Source organism: Myodes glareolus, chromosome 10 (assembly GCF_982192425.1).
Source record: "Myodes glareolus chromosome 10, mMyoGla1.1, whole genome shotgun sequence".
Lineage (NCBI taxonomy): Eukaryota > Metazoa > Chordata > Mammalia > Rodentia > Cricetidae > Myodes > Myodes glareolus.
This window is the reverse complement of record NC_142035.1, coordinates 68157447-68180910: the sequence shown is the minus strand read 5'-3', so window position 1 is coordinate 68180910 and position 23464 is coordinate 68157447. Positions and strand designations below refer to the sequence as shown.

General features: G+C 34.9%; 1 long non-coding RNA gene and 1 pseudogene across 1 annotated transcript; one reads left to right on the top strand and one right to left on the bottom strand.

The window, feature by feature from the left end:
- On the bottom strand, window positions 1-23464 carry LOC148120693 (uncharacterized). Its single transcript, XR_015739151.1, has 10 exons — window positions 20917-23464; window positions 20312-20340; window positions 20145-20217; window positions 17379-17448; window positions 15981-16009; window positions 15813-15898; window positions 15371-15438; window positions 8919-8989; window positions 7630-7723; window positions 1-104 (listed from the first exon to the last, which is right to left on the bottom strand). It is a non-coding gene; the product is annotated as an uncharacterized LOC148120693 (long non-coding RNA).
- LOC148120694 (profilin-1 pseudogene) lies at window positions 14238-14827 on the top strand (annotated as a pseudogene).

The following is a 23464-nucleotide window of genomic DNA, read 5'->3' as shown; positions in this document are numbered from 1 at the left end:
TAATTCTTACCTTCTTCTCCTTCATTAAGAAGATTTGTGAAACCTGGACTTAATCCCATTAATGAATTTGGAATAGGCCTGGACTGATGATCCATAATATTATCCTGGGAAATTCAATATAAATAGTGAAGTCCATGAACAATCTCCAAGGATTTATCATACCACAAAAAGATTTCCTTTTCTTTAAACCAAAAGAAATATATTTTTCAACCTTAGGTAAATATAGGTATACAAAATGTTACAAAATAAAAATTAGAATAACTGTATGATAAGAACATCATTGTTCATATGTTCATGTCCTCAGTTAAAAATTTCCCAAGAAAGGAAATACATAGGCTAAAGCTTAAATACAAATCTGAGAGGTTCTTAGTTAGGAACTGTCATTCTAGAAAGTTCTAAATTTCTAACAACCTAATATTTTTAAAATAAATTTCAAAATGGACTAGTCAATATAAAGGTATATACTTAAGAAAATTTCAATTTAACTATAGTAAATTGTTTTACAAAAAATACCTAAGAAGTAACTCAAATTTAACATTGACTTACAGATAGTTGATTATTTTTATTCCTCTCAAGATAATTTTGATTTTTCACTGATTTCCTTTGTAATTCAGCCCTTGTTGAGAATTTATGAATTTGAAAAAAAAAACCCAGAAAACAAAATGGGGAATGATATTGGAAAGGAATCATTATATCCAAAGAATAATGTTTAAAATTTGTTATTATGGAAAAAAAAATGTTGGTCTTTTTTACTTGAGTGCTCTATTGAGCTTAAGTTTCTACTCATATTTGAAGATATCATATTTGCAAGGATATCAATGATTTATATCACTAAAGGTTCTATACTGAAGACGCAAATATATATGTCAGATGTTCATTCCATAGTACCTGCCATTTAGAGTATTGCATACAAAAACCTAAAAATATAACACTCAACTATATGTTTATATCCCTAAATAAGACAGAATTCCATAGACCTAAAATGGTAAATTTATGTAGGATATCTATGAGGGAAAGGTTACTGGAATTTGAAAATATGATCAATTAACATATTGGTTGTGCTTTAGCCAGGCTGTATCATAAATATGCATAATAATCATGTAAAAATAAAACTAAGTCAATGAGTAATTGAATCCAAGGTTATGATTCTACTGAGCATAATTAAGTTCAATAAGAAAGTGTAAAATTCTTAGACATGATGGAAAATTAAGGCACAAGATAGTACACATAGAAGGCATGATGATGGCAGTCCTAAGAGGACATGCAAATATTTGAGGGATCTCAACTTAATGAATTAATGATGTATCTTGAAGCCTATCTTAAACTTCAAGCAAGCAACACTCAAAAAGTTAAATGAGAAGACAAAATATAAGGGTTGAAATTAACAAAATAGAATCTAAAAATACAAAGAAATAACCTAGTTATTTGAAAAGAAAAACAAGCCCACCCTTTCGTCTGTGAGTTCCTTGGACAGCAAGAGGCCCTGCTCCTGTACAAGGAGATCCATCAGGAGGGGTAAGTGTGTGCCCGACTGGTTGACTGGATGCTCTGGAAACAGAGTACAGGTACCCTTCAATTCCCTAAACTTTCTGGCCATTCTGTGGGGCTTCTCCCTGGCTATTGTTTTTCTCCATTTATCCCATCCCAGCTTGCCCCGAAGCACCCCTTTCCATCTGCGGGGTCCTAGGATCCCCCAACTCAGCCTGTTTCAGGGCTGGGGGTCTGAGAACCCAGTGGTAAATGCTACTGGTGCAGGGGTTTCTTTGTTCCATACAACCCTGCACCTACCAACTTCACCCTTTTGTCTGAGAGGTCTTTGTCCAGCAAGAGGCCTGCTCTTGTATCAGGAGATCCATCCAGAGGGGTAAGTGTGTACATGCCTTCCTGGCCAAACGCCCTAGGAATGGATTACAGGTCCCATCCATTTCTTTAAATATTCCGGGCTATTCAGCAGGGTGTCTCCACTGCTATTGGCTTTTGCTATTTACCCCATCCCATCTAGCCACCAAGAACTCATATTCATCTATGGGATCCTTAGATCCACCACCACCACAACCTACTTCAGTGGAAGGGATCTGAGAACCAACTCCAGTGCTGAGGGTACCTAAGAGAGGGCAGACCAAGAAAAACCCCAAGTACACAGTTAGCCACAGCAAAGATCAGACCAAACTGCCAAGACTATCCTAACAGCATTTGAAGGAAGAGATGGGCAGGTGCCAGTGCAAGAATTTCTCCAACAACCTGAAAAGCAACATAACACCAGAATCCAGTGAACATACAAGTGGAAGACCTGAACACCCTAGTCCAAAAGAAGGAGAAGAGATCGACTTTAAACGTAACATTATGAAAGTGATAGAGCCCCTCAAACAGGATGTGAAAAAACTCCCTTAAAGAAATGGATGAGAAGACTAACAAAAAGTGAGAAGAAATGAATAAATCCCTCAAAGACACCCCAGAAAACCAAGAAAAAGCAATCAAACAGGTAATGGAAACAATTCAAGACTTGAAAACTGAAATGGAGGTAATGAAGTAAACACAAACTGAGGGACAGATGGATATGGAAAATCTGGGTAAATGAATAGGAACTACAGAGACAAGTATAACCTACAGAATACAAAAAATAGAAGAAAGAATCTCAGATGCTGAATATACTATAGAGGAAATAAACTCATTGACCAAAAAAAAGCAAATCCAACAAATTCTTAACACAAAACATCCAGGAAACCTGGGACACCATGAAAAGACCAAACCTAAGAATATTAGGAGTAGAAGAAGGAGAAGAATTACAACTCAAAGGCCCAGAAATTATAATCAACAAAATTATAGAAGGAAACTTTATTCTTCATAGGATACTCCTATGAACGTAAAAGAAGCATACAGAACGCTGAATAGACTGAATAAAAAAAAAGACTTCCCTGACCATAAAATAATCAAAACACAAAACATACAGAATAAAGAAAGAATATCAAGAGATGCAAAGGAAAAAGGTCAAGTAACATATAAAGCTAAACCTATCAGAATTACACCTGACTTCTCTATGGAAACCATGAAAGCCAGAAGGTCTTAGATAGATGTGCTGTGGACACTAAGAGATCATGGATGCAAGCCCAGACTACTAAACCCAGCAAGGCCTTCTTTCACCATTGATGGAGAAAACAAGATATTCCATAACAAAAACAAATTTAAACAATACGTAGCCACAAACCCAGCCTTACAGAGAGTACTAGGAGGAAAACCACAAACCTAGGAAGCCAACAACACCCATAATAATACGAACATTTAACAGCCCTTCACCAGTACAACTCAAGGAAGGGAAATACACAAACACTACCAACAAAAAAAAAATAACTGGTGTTAACAACCACTGGTCATTAATATCACTTAATATCAATGAACTCAATTCACCTATAACAAAGCACAGGTTAAGAGAAAGGATACGAAAACAGAATCCAACATTTGGCTCCTTACAAGAAACACACCTCAACCACAAAGACAGACAACACCTTAGAGTTAAGATTTGGGAAAAGGTTTTTCAATCAAACAGATGTAAGAAACAAGCAGGTGTGGCTATAGCAATGTCTAACAAAATTGACTTCAAACTAAAATCAATCAGAAGAGATGGAGTTGGACACTGAAGTCTCAATCCTTAATATCTATGCCCCTAATATAAAATCACCCAAAAATGTAAAAGAAACATTACTGGAAAAAAATAAACATTACTGGAACTCAAAGCACACATCAAACCTCACACCCTAATAGTAGGAAAATTCAACACCCATCTCCCACCAATGGACAGGTCAACAAGACAGTAACTTAACAGAGAAATAAGAGAACTAACAGATTTAATGAATCAAATGAACTTAACTGACATCTATGGAACATTCCACCCCAATAGGAAAGAATATACCTTCTTCTCAGCATCTCATGGAAACTTCTAGAAAACTGATCACACACTCAGTAACAAAGTAAACTTCCACATATACAAAAAAATTTTAGTTAACACTTTTTGGATCACCATGGAATAAAGTTAGAATTTAACAACAATTCTACCCACAGAAAGCCTACAAACTCATGGAAACTGAACAGTCAGCTACTGAACCATTCCTGGGTCAAGAAAGAAAGAAAGAAATTAAAGTCTTCCTTGAATTCAACGAAAATAAAGACACAACATACCCAAACCTATGGGACATATGAAAGCAGTGTTAAGAGGAAAGTTCATAGCACTAAGTGCCCACATTAAAAAAAAATGGAGAAAGCTCACATTGAAGACTAAACAGTTCAGTTGAAAGCACTAGATAAAAAAAAAAAAAAAGAAACAGACTCACCCAGGAGGGGTAGAGGTCTGGAAATAATCAAGCTGAGGGCTGAAATCAACAAAATAGAAACACAGAAAGCAATCCAAAGAATCAATGATACAAAGAGCTGGTTCTTTGAGAAAATCAACAAGATTGACAAGCCCCTATCCAAATTAATCAAAGGTAGAGAGAGAACATGCAAATCAACAAGATCAGAAATGAAAAAGGGGACATAACAACAGACACCGAAGCAACTCAGAGAATCATTAGGTAATACTACAAAAGCCTGTATGCCACAAAGTTAGAAAATGTAAAAGAAATGGACATTTTTTTATATAAGTACCTAATACCAAAACTAAATCAAGACCAGGTGAACAATTTAAATAGACCTATAAGTCATGTGGAAAAAGAAGCTGTCATAAAAAACACTCCCAACCAAAAGAAAAAAAAAGCCCCAGGACAAAGAGCTGATATATATACTCCTTAATGTGTTTCACATAATAAAAACAGAAAAGTCATTTTCAAACTCTCTTTATGAAGCTACAGTTACCCTGATGCCAAAACCACACAAAGACCTAACCAATAAAGAGAATTACAGACCAATCTCACTCATGAACATCGATGCAAAAATTCTCAATAAAATACTGGCAAAACGAATCCAAGAACACATCAAAAAAAAAATTATCCATTACGATCAAGTAAGCTTCATCCCAGAGATGCAGGGTAGTTCAACATATGAAAATTTATCAATGTAATCCATCATATAAATAAACTGAATGAAAAAATATTCGATCATTTCATTAGATGCTGAAAAAGCATTTGACAAAATTCAACACCCCTTTATGATAAAGGTCTTGGAGAGATTAGGGATACAAGGATCATACTTAAATATAGTACAAGCAATATACAGCAAGTCAACAGCTAACATCAAATTAAATGGAGAGAAACTCAAAGCCATTCCACTAAAATCAGGAACAGGACAAGGCTGTCCCCTCTCTCCATATCCCTTCAACATAGTGCTTAAGGTTCTAGCAACAGCAATAAGACAGAATAAGGAGATCAAGGAAACTCAAATTGGAAAAGAAGAAGTCAAAGTTTTGTTATTTGCAGATTACAAGGTAGTGTACATAAGTGACCCCCAAAACTCTACCAAAGAACTCCTTCAGCTGATAAATCACTTCGGTGATTAGGCAGGATACAAGATCAACTCAAAAAAAATCAGTTGCCCTCCTATACTCAAAGGATAAAGAAGCAGAGAGGGAAATCAGAGAAACTTCACCTTTCACAATAGCCACAAATAGCATAAAGTATCTTGGGGTAACTCTAACCAAAGAAGTGAAAGATTTATTTTACAAGAACTTTAAGACATTGAAGAAAGAAATTGAAGAGGATACCAGAAAATGGAAGAATCTCTCATGCTCTTGGATTGGTAGGATCAACATAGTAAAAATGGCAATTCTACAAAAGGTAATCTATAATTTCAATGCAATCCCCATCAAAATCTCAACAAAATTCTTCACAGACCTTGAAAGAACAATATTCAACTTTATATAGAAAAACAAAAAACCCAGGATAGCCGAAACAATCATAAACAATAAAGGTACTTCCAGAGACTTACCATTCCTGACTTCAAACTCTATTATAGAGCTACAGTAATGAATGCAGCTTGATATTGGCATAAAAACAGAGACACTGACCAAGGGAATCGAATTGAAGACCCATATATTAACCCACAAACCTATGAACACCTGACAAAGTTGTCCTTTTGGACAAAGGAGCTAAAAGTATACAATGGAAAAAAGGAAGCATCATAAACAAATGGTGCTGCCATAACTGGATGTCATCCTGTAGAAGAATGAAAATAGATCCATATCTATCACCATGCATAAAACTCAAGTCCAAATGGATTAAAAACTTCAATATAAATCTGACCACACTGATCCTTATAGAAGAGAAATTGAGAAGAAGTCTGCAACACATGGGCACAGGAGACCACTTACTACGTACAAACCCAGTAGCACAGACAATAAGATCAACAATGAATAAATGGGACTTCCTAAAACTGAGAAGCTTCTGTAAAGCAAAGGACACTGTCATTAAGACAAAAAGGCAACCTACTGACTGGGAGAAGATCTTCACCACCCCTGTATCAGACAAAGGTGTGATCTCTAAAATATATAAAGAACTCAAGAAAATAGACATTAAAAGTCTAAATAACCGAATTAAAAAAAATAAATTCTCATAGCAGTTGAGAAAATTAATCTTTATTTATACACTGATTTACAAAACATCCAGTAGAGCTAAAATGATCCTAAACAATAAATAAATATCAGAAGGCATCGCCATTCTAGATTGCAAGTTATGCTACTGAGTTATAGTAATCAAAACATCATGGCATGTTGGTCAAAAAAACAGAATTGAGGAACAAGGTCTAAGCCCATGCTCCTACATTCATCTGTTTTTGATAAAGATCCCAATAATGCACACTGGAAAAAAGGCAGCATCTTTGACAAGAAGTGCTGGTTAAATTTTATAGCTATATTTAGAAGAATGAAATGACATTCTTTTGTCTCAATCTGCCTAAACTCAACTGAAAATGGATCACAGACCCCATCTTAAAACCTGATACCCTGAATATGACAAGAGGAGAAAGTATGGAATATACTCAGACTCATTGACACACTTTCTGAATAGCACTGCTATAGCACAGGCTCTACCCCTAACAATTAACAAATGGAACTTCAATAAACTAAAATGCTGATGACATTGCATAACATTCCTTGCTCCTACCTGATGTTTTCATATTGGTTTATATGTCAGTATCCTGGAAGAAGCAACAGTATATGTGATATTGAATTGTGAGTGTGTTTGGCTGATAAAGATATGTATGATAACCTATTATAAATAAAAGAAGCTATGCCAGTATAAGACCCAGCCCTCCAATCATTCATGTCTTTCTATTAGTGATGAAGACAAAAGAATAACACTCTTTTCCTACCTCTCAGCCAAGGTTCCATACCTCTAGATTATTCTTTGGAATTCCTGGATAATAAACCCTCCACCAGGTAATCACATTTGAGCTTTCATCTTGAGAGTCTCAACTTAAAATTGAATGCAAACTTCACAAGATCAATACAGCATTATACAGCATTAATAAGTTGCATTATTAATAGTTACACAACAATTGATTGCTGTATTATTATTCATTCTATAACTAATAAGATGTATTCCTTACTAAATATTTCATGTGAAACTTTTTGGTCTAGTAGAAATATTACTCCCCCAATTTTAATAAAATTTCTTTGAACTGACTTGCTCGTAACATACTCTTTACCTTTCTGTCCTTCATTCAGAACATTCATGGATCTTGGAGTTAGTTGTACTGGCAAGTGAGGATCACGGCACTGTTGAAGATCATGCACAGTATCCTTGTAAAACAAATATCAGCAGTGGATTGGTTCCATGTAGATTTACAAACATGATTCAGTAAAATAAATTTATTTCATATTATAAAAGCAGATCTTAAAATTAAGAAATCACATGATCTTTCCTGACGAAGTCTGTTTTTAAGTGTGCTGCCAATAGACTTGGTTCTCTGAGTGCATGCTCCTTCATACATCTTGGATTATAAAGACTGATTACAATCAGGCACTATTTCTCATTTCTTTTCCATATGACACCATTTTGTTTCCAAATTTTTCCTCATATGTTTGGGAACTTCGCAACTACACTTGAGATTTTTTTTTCTGAATATAAGTTTACACTCTTACTGATTTCCATTACAATAGAAAACTTTAATAATGTTCAGCAGTATTCAATAATGCTCTAGCTTTATTTTTTAGTATTATTTTAATTCTTTAAAGTATTTTTTCTTGTTATTTGGTTATTTTTGTCAAAGAAAAGCACACAGTCACGTCTGTAATACTCATTGCTTTACTTTCTGACACTGCATCGATATTCCATATAGAAAAAAATGAGTCAAGGCTAAAAAATGAGCAGAACTTGATCGTGAATACTGTGTCTGGTTTGATGGCAAGGATTTCTAAAAAAGCTATTCTAACTCAAATGAATTAAATGGCTTTGATGGGGCCTCAAGCTCAGCTCATTCAATTCTGACAAGATATGTCTTCCACTCATTTTCTGCAAAGTCTAAGTTCAGGGTCAGATTTCTACATGGTGTGTTTTAGCTAGAGTCAGATCTATTATACTATAAAGTTGCTTATGCCAGTGCTATCATTTTGTTTTAATCTATTTGTTTTCTTTTAGTAAAATAAAAATTAAATCTGGATGCCTGTAAGGAGTAAAAGAACAGGACACATTTTTCATGGTCTCACATGTTAAAGAATATTCCCAGTGTTTCTATAATGTAAGAGGTAAAAAAGAAGTTACACACAGAGGATAGTAAGGAAAAATATTAGAAGCAAATATCAGAGAAATTTTAGTACTGATATGATGTAGATTTTAAGAAAATTCAATATTCATAAATAGTTAAATGTTTTAAAATCAAATTTAAATCTTAATACTATTCATGATAATACAGCCTAGACGAAGACTTAATTTAGCCTGTGGTACATTGTCTGTAAAATATATATTAAATGGAAATTTATATTTCACACTACATACAGATGACTGAGTACTCTCATTTCCATCGAGATTTTCAATGCTGTTGTCTGCTTTCATCTGTAAGTCCATTTCTGTTGCAATCAATCAACATTTATAAAGTTAAAGTAAACTAGGAGAACATCCTACAATAGAAGTCTTTGCAACCACAGATAAAACATTATTATGAAAATTACAAGCCAGGTGGTGGTGGCACACACCTTTAATCCCAGCACTCGGGAGGCAGAGACAGATGGATCGCTGTGATTTTGAGCCCAGCCTGGTCTACAAGAAGTAGTTCCAGGACAGGCTTGATAGCTACAGTGAATCCCTGTCTCGAAAAACCAAAAGAAAAAAAAAAAAGAAAGAAAAAGAAAAAAATTACATTTTTAATTTTCTTATTTTGAGGCTCAGTTAATGATATCCTTCCTATGAATATTTACTGATGTATATAAAAACCCACAATAAATAAGAACTTTCACACACAAGCTGCATAATAAAGCATTCCATTTTCAATCGTGCATATATAGTCAATGTTCACCTCCATAGTCACATATCAACAAAAAAGAAAAACATGTAACTAGTATTGTAGTAATAAGTCTGCTTGTTTGTTTCCCAGTTGCCCGGCAGCTCAGACCTAAAATAGTCACAGAAACTATATTATATAAATCACTTCTTGGCCCATTAGCTCTAGCTTCTTATTTGCTAACTCTTACATCTTAATTTAACCCATCTCAAATAATCTGTGCTTCACCACAATGTTGTGGCAAAGTTTCAGTGTTTTCCTAACTCTGCCTACTTTCTCCCAGAATTCAATTTAGTTTTCCCTGCCTACCTAAGTTCTGCCCTTTCAACAGGCCAAGGCTGTTTCTTTATTCACCAATGGTATTCAAGGCATACCGAGGGGAATCCCACATCATAGTTTAACTAAAAGTAAATTGGAAAGATAATACTAAACATAAACTGACAAAAATAATAAATCAAATATAAGAATATGGCTTTAGTGATGGTTGTTAATATTTCTGAAAGAAATAGGATATTTTATTAATCTTGGGCATTCTTTCAGAGGTTAGAAAAAGACAAGAAACATGATTCATTATATTTCCATACACAAATCTCTTACATAGAAGACTCAATAAAAATTAAAAGGCAACAGAATTGGTAGACCAAAAATTAGAACTCAAATCCCATGGAGTCAACTGAATGAATGGATTTTCATATGGAACACACATATACCTGAATACACAAGGTCTTTTTATATAACCAGTGTCCATAAAGACTCCTTATAGAAAAGAATTACTTTCCTCACCCTTCCAGGAAACTGAATGCATAGGCACAGATGATGCACAAACATCATAAACATTTTTAAACTCTCAAATGTGATATCTCTCCTTACTTACTAAGTTCTGCCCTTTAATTATAAGAAATAATAATCATAAGAAACTATGTTTCCTAAATGGGAATACTTGCACATATAGAAAATGTTTAAATATCTTAGTTATGCCTAATATTTTAAAATTTTAAAACAATAAGTTATTTTGAAATTATGATGAAGCCATTAAACAGACTAGAATCTGCAGGTGCCAGTCCTGATCAGTTCTCACTTCTTTGTCATATTCATATTTTAACCAAAATGACAGTGTATGGGAAAGCATAACACTATATGTGACATTAAATATTGCACATATGGGTTATAGAAATATTTATTCCTATTGTTATATACTTAAGAATATTCTGTTAAGACATAGACTGTAGACTTCTATAACTTTCTACAAATAAAGATGAGAAGACTAGAACCCTTAGTTCTGTTTCCATTCTATTAATTAACAGCAAAGTTCACCCACAGGTCAAAACTCTATTTCCAAAAAAAAAGTCATTTTCACATATTGTACTTTAAATACTGGCTCCATATCTTTTCCTTTCTATTATTTTAATCTTCATTTCCCATCTCCTTTCCAAATACATGTATCTTGAAATTCTCAGTTAAAAAAATACTGTCTACTTAGTTGTTTCATTGGGCCATGCTCTACTCGTGTACTTTATCTCTCTAATTCATACAATCTTGCCTCTTAACCCCTACCCGTGTCTCTTCTACCAGGTTCCCAGGATTTCAAAGGAGAAGTACAAGATAGAGAAACTTTATTTAGCCTCTCTGTTTGCATAATGCCTGACTGTGGGTCCTTGTACCTACTGCCATCTGCTGCTGGAGGAACCTACTTTGATGACAACTGAACAAGGTACTTATGTATCAGGTCTGTATGGGTCTACATGGGCTTGCATAGGTTTGCACCATATGATATGGTATTTAACCAATAACTTCAGAGAGATTGATGGACATCGAATAAACACATTATGAAATTTGCCTTCAATGTGACAAGCCTAGTCATTTGGACAAGTAACTGCTCTTGCCTGGATTACTTGATGGTATGCTGAATAAAGTGGACATGTAGAACTCATAGGAAAATGTCTTCTGAACTTGTCTAAAGAAGGTGAGACAAGCTTTCAGAGACAGGCTTCATGAAAGAGACTGCCAGACATTTTGCAGGATAAAGAAGAAGGTAACTGACAAACTCAGCCAGTACAAGGCAAAACAGATCTTAATATTTCATGCTTCATGGAAAAGTCTGCCAGATACTATAGGCTGAAGATGGATGCTCCAAAGTTACAGAAGATCTTTGGGTGACTGTCCAGGCAGCGAGATGTCTATGGCATTTCTAGAACTTTGGAAGTCGCTTACAATGCGCTTTCTGTTTACTTAAGTAATATGATATCCTTCTGGGGTCTTTTATGGAGTTGAAGATAGATGGTTATAGCTATAGTTTTCCTTAGTTATGATAAACTGTACAATCACAAAAATTATTTTATCTGTAATTTTTGCTTGATACCTATTCTGTTATATATTATATAATTTTACTATACTAAAGATAAAAATCTTCCTTTGTATTTAGACAGAATGAGAAGATTATGTGGGATTTCCCACTGTATGCTGTGAATGTTTCATTACCATTGGTTAACAAAGAAGCTACTTGGTTTATGGCAGGGCAGAATAGACCTTGTTCTGGAAAATTAAACTGAATGTAGGGTGATTCAGGGAGAGGTCACATAGCTACCAAAGGAGAAGGTGCTGAGAGGCAAGATTGTAGGAATAGAATATGCCAGTTCATCCTAGAAGGTGAGACAAAACATAGGAGCTGCAAATAGCAGAGCTTCCTAAATATTTAAGTAAGAATTGACTCTGTGTAACTCTCCTTTGTTTTCTTTTAAAAGTAGGATTTAAAAGAATACCCATTGTTTTAAAATTTTAAGTTCAATTGGTAAAACATATCATTTAATGTTAAGATGAAACTGAACTGAAATTGTTTAAGAAACAAAAGTCACAAAATACACGGTGTAGAGAATTTAAACTGTGTAATATTGAGAATGAACAGAAAAAAAGATCATGATTATAGGAAAAAATGTTTTTAAACAAAAAAAGTCAAGGCAGGAAGGATAATTCAGTGACTGAAAACACTTCCTGCCCTTCAGACAACTCCAGGTCAAATCCCAGCACATAAATCAGGTGGCATATAATCTATTGTAAGTGTAGCTTCAGGGTTCTAATATACATACATCCATACACACACACACACACACACACACACACACACACACACACTCACACATATATATTAAATTGTTTACTAATAAAGAGTTATTTAAATAAATGAAGGGATTAAAATTATTATTTTGTTTGAATAAATAGGATGAAAATATGTTATAATGCCAAAGTGACTTAAGAAGTGTATAACAATGCTTAGTAGAAGAGAAGCTACATTTTTATTGACTATCTAAACTACACCAGGCATTTATAAGCACATTTTCTTGCCCATACATATGTGAATAAATAGTGCCACTGTGATGCTATCTTCTCCTTAGTTGCTGGTCATCTGAGAAGTCAAAGAATCAAATGAGGAACATATATGACAAACTTTTGTTTTTGTTCAGATTGTTTCCAAGCTATTGTTTTGGGGTAATGCCCCTCAATTGCTCCATCGTCATAACTAACCTATCTGGATTTAGAATTCAAAATCCTCTTTGAATGCCATCATGATTTTATCAACCTCAGTATCACTTCCATTAAGATCATCTTTGGTTTCCTGTTTATTATTCACGTAGACTTGTGTTTGCTACTGAGTTCTCTGTCCTAGTATGTCCACAGTGACCTTATCTGGTGTATTCAATGCCTGTTAAACACAGTGTTTATCCTAATGACAAATATTCCATTGTTAAAATACTTAAAGAGTGTTTTCACAACTCACAAATACCAACTAGAATTTTATTCTGAATTAGTTCTACAAATAGAAGTATATTTACTGTTGTGCATCTATATCACCTATCTCCACTACAACACTAAATCCAGTATTAACATAGAATATAGTCTAACATAAATTGAAGAGACTATATTTCTGCTTTGCCTCACCCCAATGAAGATAAGTTGAATTGTTATTGTTTGAATCACTTTTCTTTATTGAAAGCAAGTGTTCAACTTGCTTTCTCCCTTTTCTTTCTTCATTCTGTACTAGAAACCCCTGAGATGATATTCATGATGTTCATTCTGGTTCTGTACTACACAGTCAGTCTTCTCTGAAAGCATCCCCACAGATAATTTCAATCAAATACCGCCAAGGGGATCTCAATTTCGTTAGAACTGACAATAACAACAACTACAGTTATTTGGGGCACTCAAATACCAAAAAGACAATCATGGAAAAAAGACTGGTCCTGAGAGACACTGACTTTCATAATATGATAATATGTAAACATATATTTAAAATGGCTGATAAGTACTATTCTTTAATCTGAATGAGAATAGCAAGATGTTCTGGAAGGTTCAACAGTAGCACAAATATCCTGGGAGTAACCAGTAGCAAATAGCCTCCTACTTGGACTTAAAGCCCGCTCAACAGTCAGGGATCCACGTCTGGTACAATAAACTTATCTAACAAGCTGTGGCTGGTGAGGCTATAGAACCCAAAGGAGAATCACTGCCAATTTCCTAAACCAGTACAATCTCTAATTGCATTCTAGTGCTTATCCTTATAGCCAGAGACAAGTGTGGCTCTCACTAACATCAAAGCAACTTTTTTTTTTTCAGCACCCAGTGACCATTAAAGAAAAGTACAGAGGAAGGGGCGGTGCGAGGGCTGCTGCACAGCTAACAGAGCTGCTTTCCGGACAGCAGCGCGTGCCCCGAGCTCTCTGCCCCCCCCAACCCAAAACAACCCCCCACCCCCGCCCGCCAGCCCGAGCCCAGCCCGCGGCCCCAGCAGCAGCCCGCAGAGCAGCCCCAGCAGCAGCAGCGCCATGGCCGGGTGGAAAGCCTACATCGACAGCCTCATGGCTGACGGGACCTGTCAGGACGCGGCCATCGTAGGATACAAGGACTCGCCCTCCTTGTATCTGGTCTGGGCCGCGTCCCCGGGAAGACCTTCGTTAGCATTACGCCAGCTGAGGTTGGTGTCCTGGTAGGCAAAGACCGGTCAAGTTTTTTCGTGAATGGGTTGACACTTGGGGGCCAGAAATGTTCTGTGATCCGGGACTCACTGCTGCAGGATGGGGAATTTACAATGGATCTTCGTACCAAGAGCACTGGAGGAGCCCCCACCTTCAATGTCACTGTCACCATGACTGCCAAGACGCTAGTCCTGCTGATGGGCAAAGAAGGTGTCCACGGTGTTTGGCTCAACAAGAAATGTTATGAAATGGCCTCCCACCTGCGGCGTTCCCAGTACTGACCTCATCTGTCCCCTCCCCCACCGCTCCCTTCAGCTTTTGCACCCTTTCTTTCCATACACACACATACCATTATTTTTTGGGCCATTACCCCATTTCCCTTATTGCTGCCAAAACCACATGGGCCGGGGGCTAGGGCTGGACAGACAGATACGTCCCCTTACCCATACCCCCTCCTGTGTGTGTTTGGAAAAAAATTGTTTTTTTTTTTTTTCTGAATAAAAAAGATTCTACTAACAAAAAAAAAAAAAAAGAAAGAAAGAAAGAAAAAGTACAACTGGTTCTCTCCCCAATTACTACATTTGGCACAAAACCTCTAGATCAATGCTTAGGGAACATTGTGGAAGAAGAAGCAGAAAGGCCTGTGAGAGATAGAGGACCAGAATATTTGCTGTGAGAAATGCTCTCTTCTAAAAGTAAAAAAAAAGAATGAAAAATAAAAGAGGGCAGGAAGTGAAAGGAGTAAGAGCGGAGGTGTTGCTTTGGGAGAATTCGAGCAATAGTGAGGGTCAATATGGAAAAAAATTATTGTGTGAACTTTTCAAAAATTAAGAAAATGTTAAATTAGTAAAGATAATAATTAAATAAAATAAAATATATTAAGTTAGGATGGGATAATCTAAAATATGATTTCTTATTACTTGTGCCATTCAATTAAATAAGAATAAGCAGTATTGAACTAAACAACTGAAATATCTTCATACCAGTGGCTGTTTGTCTTCACTTTCACTTGAGAGAGTTTCCTTCAAAGATTGAATTTCCAAATCTGATTCTGTGGCAAATATATTTATTAAGTTAAATTGTGAAAAATATATACAAAGACAATATTTTTATTATACTATATGTACGTAAATCCATTGATAAGAAATAATATATTTTTCAATCAATTTTAAATGGGGTCAGATTAAAAAAATATATTGAAAGACCTACAGCAATTCTTTATTTTACTTTTGGTGGATAGCATCTTGCTCTCTTAACTGGCTAGTCAATTACTCCTGAGACAAATTCATCTCTAGCTGGGAAAATAAGCATTAATATTGGAAAGAAAGCAAGCATCTTGAGTACTTTATTTAATATATACTTATATATATTATATGTAATATATATTTAATATATATTTAATATAACCTCTAATAAAAGATTTACCTGTTATGAAACAATAAATGTGAGTCAACCATTTTTCTTGCTGTATTGACAACAGGCATTTTCTTCTCAATGGAAGACTGGGTTGACTTAAAAACAAGATATTTAAATTTTGTATACTTCAGGCAATTGATAATTGAAAATAAAAGGCAAAATTATAGGAGTAATTACCTTCAGGTTAGAAAACATCTAAACTTGACCTACGAAACAAAAGGGAATAGTATCAGAATATAAAAACAGAATGTCAATCATATATTTACAGTAAGTTTGTGTGGCAAGATTATAAATGTCCATCAGCAATGAAAATTATCATCAAAAATGTAAACTGAAAATTCAGCAAAAAATATAACAGGAACACTGTACATATGAAACCAATCATCACATGTTTTAATTCATGATTTGATATTCCCAGCATGAATTCTAATGTCTTTATTACAATGGTTCATTGCTTTGATATATCATGCTGGTCTTCCAAAGATAGTATTTCCTAGATAATCACATTATCTAAATTGTACAATCTCTAGTTAAATCTAAAGATATTTTATTCAAATTATTTCCATCCATCTGCCTAAGATCTATAAAACTTATTTGTATCACTTTGATGCTTGAAAGTATCCAAAGAATTGATTGACTGCAGTTTGTCAAATCTCTGAGTTCCTCCTGCTTGCTAAAGTCTATGAAGAAAAAGTCTTTGTTTTTAGTGCACACTTAGGAGCCACACAAGGAAAATTCTCTGAAGTCCTCTGATCATACATACCCCTCAAGTTTCCTTGGGAACATCTCTTTCCTAATTGTACGAAGAATATTCTCTTCATAAAATTCTACCGATAAACAGCCTTGTTTATTTCTGTTTTCAGAAATATTTTAGGAAATACTATGAATAATTCACTCTTCCTTATTTGGCATCAGTATTTAAGGATCATAAAGTTAAAACCATGGGACCATGCACACATACACACACACACACACACACACACACACACACACACATGCACACACACACACACGCACACACACACCACATATATACACATGTTTTCATTTACCTCATAACACATGATTTTATTTATCTGTGGTTTATAAATAAAACTTTGCCTAATGGCATAGTTAATGCCTTCCCAAAGTGATCAAGAATAGGAATTTTATAGTATTTCTTAGAAAAGTTAAGGTACTAAATACACATCTTATATTTATCCAATATTATATCACCATGCCATGTTTAATTTAAAAGCACTTTAAAGTTTTTGCTACCTTTTATACACATCTTCTTCATTTCCATGTATTTCATCTCTATAAAACTGTTTTGCTTATTCTTCATCTCACCTTTATTAATTTCTTTATGCATTATCACTTGTTGGTACTAAAATATTTTGTAATATGACAAAGCAATTCATTTTTGACACCTACTAATATGATATATTAAACAAGGTATTCAAATATTATTGAAGATATTTCTTATTGCATATTTAATGAATAATATTTGTTGCTTAGTAATGCTCCTTAGTCACTTGTTTTAATTCATTGTACCAATTTGTGAGTTTGTTTTTTTATATAGCATTCCATTCCTACCTGTAATTCGTCTAATTGGATCTTTTTGACCCTGTTTATCTCAAGTCCCAGAAAAATTCCCATCGTCAATCTGTGGAAGAAAGTCAGAGATAACGCTGTTAGCATTAGCATCAATTGTAAGTTTCACAAATGTCTTTTGATTGCTACAAGATATTTAAAATTCCAATTTTAAAAGTACTTAGAATAGAAAATTAAGAAGAAATTTGTTTAAAGGAAAACATTTTGAGACAATTTGTTATTACTCTCTGGATGAATACATGTTTTCAGGTCATAAGGCCAATGACTCTTGAACCTGGTCTCAAAAAAAAAATAAGAGAACTCAATGCTCACTCCTAGCCTCATCATGATCTCAAACTGCTTCAGTATTATCTACATAAAAATACTATGCTTTTCATATGAACCCCATGAACTGATTTGTGTTTGTTACTTGGTCTTACATCCCTTCTCTGTTACATGTCCTCTCCTCTGGCATTTTCCATGTTTAATTGTAAAGAACATTATAAATGCTGATGGAAAACTAAACAAGGTCAAAATATTGGAGAATAAACCTTGAAATTCAACTACAAATTACAATATTTACTTACAATATGTCAATTAGAAGTCTTTAATAAACAGAACTCTACAGACTGTTATACATCTATGTGAATGGTCTATACCAAGTTCTGGCACAATGCAATCTAATATATACTGAAAAGAGTAAACAATATTCTCAGAATTTCTGCTTTTCCTCATTCAGATGAAGATAGGTTGGGCTGCTTTTGTTTCAATCCCCCTTGTCATTTGAAAGCTGATACCCAACATGCCTTCTCCCTTTCATTTTTTTCAGTCTACTGTGACATTCTCTGGGCAAGTGCTTCTGACATTCACTTGGTTCTACACTACTCATTCAATTCCTTCCCAAAACACCTTCTCAGACAATTCAAACGTAAGTCTTCAAGGGAATTCCAAATCCCATAGAGTTGATAGCTGCTGAGGCCACTCAAACCTTGAAAGCCTTATTGTAGGAAGAAGAATTACCCCAAGAGATAATGAGATTGGTCCTATAACCTCATTCTCTCTCTCAATAGGGAGAATCAATAAGCTATAGATGACAAGCAATAATTGTAACTTAATATTGATGTGCTTGTTACCACATATTTGAAATGACTGAGAATCAATCTTCTAGCATAAACTAAATGCTGTTGCCTTATTTACAATTGCAGCTATTTAGTTAGCAACATGAAATTTGATCATGCATTTTCATTTACAAGAATGATATATAGGAAAAAGCACAGGCTGTCTTTGTAACAATCTAATTTCATAACAATCTAAAGATAATATTTTACTATATACTAGTGTATATTTTATGAATATTCTGTTTTATAACTAGTTAAATATTTGACCAATAAAGGTTATAATGGATATCCTAAAATTCCATTTTAATCCCATGTTATAAAACTTAATAAAAGCAATCAGTAGTAAACAAAAATAAATAAAATATCTTCATACCAAAGACTGATTATCTTCACTGTCATCTGAAATTGTTTCTTTTAGTTATTCAATTTCTAAGTCTTATTCTACAGATAAATATGATAATTTAAATTAACTTGTGAAGAACTATTATATTTCAAAAACTTTTTTATAACAACATAAGTGTATACAGTTATTAATAATGTTTTAAATTAATAATTTAAGCTAAGTATAATATTGATCTGGATGTTTATAATTCATCCTATCTAACTAAATGAACAAACATACAGAAAAACATATCCCATAACAGCATTAAATTAAGCATTTCATACTCTATAGTAAATTTTAATTCAAATTATTACATTTTAAGCAGCCTATTAATAAATTTCTGTCCAAGTATCTGATAATTTAACCTATCTTCTCCTCACATTTGAAAGATTTACATTTACTATCATGAAAGTTTTACCCTTTAACACTCACTTTGCTGTTGAAAGACTTTCTTGATCTCATCCTCTCTCTCTCGGTAGACAAGTAATTATTTTCTGTAATATGCCTAACTTTATTTATTTTTAATCCTTTCTAGAATTATATAATTTTTATATATTTCTTCCTCTTATTCCTGCACTAATGGTGTTTTAAATCATCTCCTTGCAAGCTGTTTCTCCTGTTTTTGCTAAATAGTTATTTATAACTGAATTGAAATGTTTTGACATTAAATGGCAAAGTAAATAAAATGTATTGGGTGGCTTGTAATAGTTAATATCTGATTTGGCAATTTAGTGTTGAGGTTAGACAGATGAAAGGCAGAAAAGCTGAGCATAGGAAATATCAGAGGCAGGAAATGCAATGTGGTTTTATCTGGAACTGCTGTGCGGACAGCATAGACAGGTTTAGAGACAGTACCTTTCGTTGTTAACTAACAGTCATTTACTTCTGACAAATATCAATACCTAGCTAGAAACCCCCAGGTATGTGAGATTGTAGCAGTTATCACAGCCCCCAGCTCACCCAAAGAAGTTATAAGTAGTGGAATTAGCCTTATAATTTTTAAATACACAAAGTATACATGTAGATGTTTCAGGTACTGAAGAACTAAGTAGAAACATTAGCAAAGAACCTCACATTTTAAAATTTGTATCAAGTTCTTATAATGCCCCTCTTTAGAAGTTACATTTCAACATTGACCTTATCACAATTTATATCAAGAGATAACATCAACACCACAGGGGGAAAACACCTTTAAATTCAGAAAGAATGCAAAAATTTCAAGATTTTTAACTGGCCTTTATGAAAAATTATTTGTATCATTTTATTTACCTATTATGAAGTTATGTGATTCTGCTGTCTTTTCTACGTCATTCATAATGAACACTTGCCCTTCACTGGATGACTGAGTTAATTTGAAAAGAGGTCATTAGGATTTTGTATTCGTCAGACAACATATAAAAAAAAATTACAGAAACAAACAAAAGTGAAGTAGTTACCTTCAAGGCAGGATATATCCAAACTTGTGCTTAAAAGTAAAAATGAATATAATCAATGTGTTATAAACAAACCATCACTCATATATCTGTATTAAATTTAGAAGAAAATAAATTCTCATTTGCAAATTTCAGTTTCAAACATTTGGAGGTTGCTTTCCTATTCTGAACAACCATATGACAGAAATATAGCAATGAAAATATACACCTGAAATCAAAGTAATATTTTATAAAAATCATAGTTTGCGCATGAAATAAATTATATCTTTAATGTTAGTTGTTAACTAAATGAGACTGATTTGGTATATTGTTTTACTCTGAAGAATTTCATAATATGAATAGCAAGTTCTAAATGTTAAGAAAAACAAAACAAATTCATAGGAGCATATTCTATGGGTATCAAGTTTTATAAAAGATATGAAAGCAGAGATAAGAATACAATAGGTTGATAGGTAGCAACTTGTGGGAAGAGTAAGACAGGAGGGAGAATTCAATAGGGCTCAGTATGAACAAAGTACAGGATTTATGCATGAAAGTATCTTGCTAAAATCATTATTTGCTAAAGAAATCGATAAAACTTTACATTTTGATTAGTGTATTATATCTACCTTGAATTTCCAGTTATTTAGCAAAATTATCATGAAATAATTGCAGTCCCAGCCTCTCTGTGTTTTCTCCATGATGCTGGAAGCATGGCCAAAATAAAAGTAAACTCTTTCGTTCTCCCTTATTGTGCGATGTCTTACTGACTGCCTGAACGATCTTCTGTAGGGTAAAAAGGACAACTTGAGCAGGAAACAAACCAATCACTGCATACCGTGACTCTGAACCCAGAGTCAGTGAAAGACACACACTGAATTTGAGACCTAAACCAGGGAAAGAAAGATCTTTATCTCTGAGCCCAGGACCAAAGAAACATGCCATGATTCTGAAACTAATGTCAAAGAAACACACTTTACTCTTAGAATCAGAGCCAGTGAAAGAAGCATGCCATGAGCTTAAGATTTTAGTCAAAAAAGCTAAAAAAGGCAACTGAAAGAAGCATAATTTGGCCACCAAGTCAGAGTCATTTCTGCCCTGACCAACTAAACTGACCAATCCCTGAGCAGGGAAAAATAACCAATCCCTCTTCTTTCGGGGGGGGGGGGAGGACTCCCATATGAAACCCTATAAAGGCCCCTCTGCCTGGTCGGTTAAGGGCTGCCTTTATCTCTTCCTGGCAGAGGCAGTCACTCTGCTGGACTACTCCTTCCAAAATATATCTCTTTCTCAAAAGAGTCTTGGGTGACGATCTTCATTAGCAGACACAGAGTGCTGGGACGTCTTTTAGTGGACTGTGCTAAAAATCATAGTTGAGAAATTCCTTAGGGGAGCCTGAGAAAGGTGAAGCAGAACAGAAGAACCTTGTTAGGACACTCCTTAAGGGGGGCTGAGCAAGACTGAGTAGAAAAAGAAACAACTTTTCCCCATAGCCCGTGGAGATTGCTACATTTCTGCCAAGGCTTCCCTTTTAGCAGAGTATTAGCCAAAGGAGAAATATCTTGGGCCAGAGAAGAAGCAGATAGCGCTGCTAGGAGCCTCCCTTAAAGTTAACAGAGCAGAGCTCAGCTGTAGCAGCTTCCAGGAGAAGAGCATGCTTGCTATAATCTGTGGGGAGACCATTCCCCAATGCACCTCAGCTTCAGGTAGCCTGGCTTCTGGATAGGAAGGATACCTTTCATGCAGGCCTCAGCTGTCCTATTGCAGCTCCATCCTCCAGGACTGAGCTGTCCTATTGAGGTTCTAGCCTCTAGAGCTGTCCCTATTACAGCTCTGTCCTCCAAAGCTGAGTTGTTCTATTGCGGCTCCAGTTTCCAAAGCTGTCCTATTGCAGCTCTGTCCTCCAGGGCTGAACTGTTCTATTGCAGTTCTAGCTTCCAAAGCTGTCCTACTGCGACTCTAACCTCCAGAGCTGTCCTATTGTAGCTCTACCCTCTACAGAGCTGTCCTATTGCTGCTTTAAGTATAGCCTGTCTTCCTGATAAGTAAGGATATTTCTGTAAGTCTATAACTGTAACACATTTTCCTACATCTTCTCTGTGTTTCTATGTTCTGGTCCTGTAATTCAAAGAATATTATAATTGTGTCAGTGGTGGCCTTCCGAAGGAATGGCTGTTATGTTTCTTAGACAGTCACATTATGGAGATGAATTGGGAAAAAAATCATATTCATATAAAGTCTGGTGCAATAAAGGCCAAAAGCATAAAACATAGTAGGCGTATAGAGGTATTTGAGGAGGACATCTGCTTCTAGGACCAAAAGAAATTTCAGATAAAGGTAATGGAGGGTGGATATATAGAAAATTGCACAAGCAACTTTACCTCCATAATCCATGACCAGCTGGGTATGGCAGTGTATCTGCAATCACAAGACGTCTATGGTGAGACAGCAAGGAAAAACAAAAGACTACCTGAAAGTTCATGGCCAATGAGCCCGGCATGTGCAGTAGTGAATGAGAGAATTTGCCTCAAGCATAGTAGAAGTAAATAAATACAACATCGGTTTTCTTGTGACGTACATACTCATGATGGTGTCAGGAACCAGTCACAACAAAAATGCCTGTAATCATGGTAAAGGCATAGAGATTAGAAATGTAGTAAAGAATATGAAGACACAAATGGAAATAATAAAACAGAAACATATAGGATAAAATCAGGAGGAAATTCCAGTGAGTACTGAAAATTTGCCGTCTTTTAATTTCCAATGCTTAAAATACCCTGACCCCAAAAGGTAGGAGTAAGACAAAAGATTGCATTAACACGATACAAAAACAAACAAACAAACAAAAAAACCCGAACATATCAATACCAATTGTAAGTCATGGGCTACAATCATAGTTAATCATTCTGTTGCTAGGATAAAACAAGTCACCAAGTCATGCTCACACCCTAGACCAAAGCTTTCTGTAGGCAAAACCAATTCTTGGATGGAATCCCAAGTTATTAGCATATAGGGAACTGGAACTTATTTGGATTCTTAGACTTTTGCTTGAGGTGGGAACAGATCTACTTCTCTATTCCTGAAGTACAAGGTCTGGCCATTAACCACACCTGTTGACAATAACCTTGAGAGAGCAGAGCTCTCTGACCAACAACTAGGTGGGACCTTTGTTTGATG